Here is a 2,500-nt window from a genome sequence, read left to right as displayed (position 1 = left end):
ATTTTTGATGAATTCAGCACACCAGATGTATCACATCAAGGCCATGGTGTGAACAATGACTTCAGTCAGGTGTTCTTGAAACAGGCATAGATATAAGATGTTTAGTGTGGGAGAGAGAAAGAATGCATCATTCAGAAATGTGAAAACACAAAGCTTAGAGAAAACTGCAAAGTAGCCATTTTATTTCCATTGAGCAGCACCTTAATGCCTCCAGGCAAAACAGTCCCCCTGTAAGCTGTGGCGTAAGGAGTGTATGCTGAGCCTAGTCCGCATAAGACTGGACCGCTAATAGGCTCAAGTCAGCAGGGAACATGTTTGGCTCGGGCTACCGTTCTCACCGGCAGAGTAAAGAGGCAGCTGTGCATGGCCAGAGAAAGGACTACAACAACACTCAGACTATCCTCACCTCATCTCACTGCTGCAATAGGGATGCAATTATTTGGTCCGCAGACAGCCAAAAACCAACAGTGCTTTACAAGAGTGACACCTACTGGTCACCGACCACCATTCAAGTAAAACAGCTCCAAACCATCCATGCTGACAGCACAGCTTGTTGACATGACGAAGCATTTCTGGAAGTCTTACCGGAGCAGATGTGTACAGGAGGCTGTTTAAGGAGATGGGGACGAAGGGCTTCATCACACAAGCCAACTATTCTGCGCAGTCTTATCCGCACAAGTGGAGATCCATTAAGCATAAAATGTTTGAGTCGACATCCCAGAGCATTAAGTCATAGAAATAGGATGTTGAGTACACAACATTGACCCTAATATGTATATATTACAAACAAAAGACCATCCTTGAATGTATAAAACTAAAAAAAATCCATTGTTTTAATTTAAGATTCGTTTTTTTGGGAGAGATGGGGAGTGGGATCGGTACATCAAACCCTGAGCACCCAAGGGCTCTGAGGCCTAAACTTGGCAACGGACACCAATGCTACCGATACAATACAGCTTCCTCCCAACTCCATTGTTGCAGCCCTGTGAAGAAGGACAAGAATTAAAGCTACACACCAAAGTGCTGTTTCTGTTCTTCACATTGTTCTACAGCATGTAACTCCACTCCGGAGACTCTATTATATCACTGAACCGAAGGCACCTTTGCTTCTTTGGAGGCCCGTACAGGAACAAGCCTCGCTGCCCTGTGCTTAAACAACACACACCCAGCAGTAATCACGGCAACTTAGCTGGGCAGTAAGCACGGAGCTCTCTTAACCCAGGAGGTTTGGTAGCGTGGTCAGGGCAGACTTTGGAGCTGAACCGCCTCTCTCTAAAGAGCAAAGAAGAATGGACAGCCCTGCTAAGTCCAGGATTAGAAAGTAAAGGTCAGCGGTTCACTGGTATCTCTACTTACACACACACATGTAGGTGCACACACACAGACTCACACGTACGCACACACAAACACACACACATCTGCCTAAATAATTCACTCACACACAAATAAATATGAGATAGATAACGTATGTATGCACATACATCCATACATATATGCTCACAGACATGCACATTGGCACACATAGGTGCTGCCCTGAATGCCCTAAGACCAGTGCGGTATGCTCCGTATGAATATTCTGTATGTCTGTGTGTGCGTGGCCGATGCCATTCAGTTTCCTCCTCAGCTAGCTACCTACAGGAGACATAATGAGGATTCCTTTGGTTCCTAATCCCCAACAGGCAGAGAGAAAGAGAGAGAGAGAGAGAGAGAAGCCAGATGACTCTCCATGTCATCCAGTAAACACTGGTGACAAACACAATCACTCATATTGATGTACATTTTTGTTTTGATTGTGCAGCAATTGACAAGGAGGGGGAATAAAATGTATACAAATACACACACATATGCACATATACACATGCACACACACTCTCACAAACACAAACACACTTGCACACAGACAGATTATTAAGTTTTGTGGTATGTGACTGAGAGAAACATACAATTGGCCAATCTCATCTGTCATCTTCATCATTGGCACTAAAGGGTTTAGTCACAGATTTCCTTTTGAGGAACAATCCCCTTCTGTCCCACCCCGACTACACACACACACACACACACACACACACACACACACACACACACACACACACACACACACACACACACACACACACACAAACACACACGCACACCAACTCACAGCAGTATTACAAAAGCATGCACCTCTAATACAACATCAATAATAAATACGGAGGCTACTTAGAGAGCGAGAGAGAGAGAGAGAGAGAGAGAGAGAGAGAGAGAGAGAGAGAGAGAGTGAAGAGAGAGAGAGAAGGGGCTTTTTTCTGGGAATTTAACCGGATTTGATAACGTGAGGGATGAAAGCTGGAGGAGATGACAAAGGGATTAGCCCACTCCCACCATCTGCTAGTCATCCACATACACTCATGGAGTGAAGGTAGGCCTTTGACTCTGCAGCCCCCAATAGCTACCAGTGTTGTACCACTACAGACTAGAGTAACATAATACCAAACTAATTATCTCATAGTATACTCAA

Source organism: Sprattus sprattus, assembly GCF_963457725.1.
Source record: "Sprattus sprattus genome assembly, chromosome: 5".
Classification (NCBI taxonomy): Eukaryota; Metazoa; Chordata; class Actinopteri; order Clupeiformes; family Clupeidae; genus Sprattus; species Sprattus sprattus.
Note: the sequence above shows the minus strand (reverse complement) of the source record.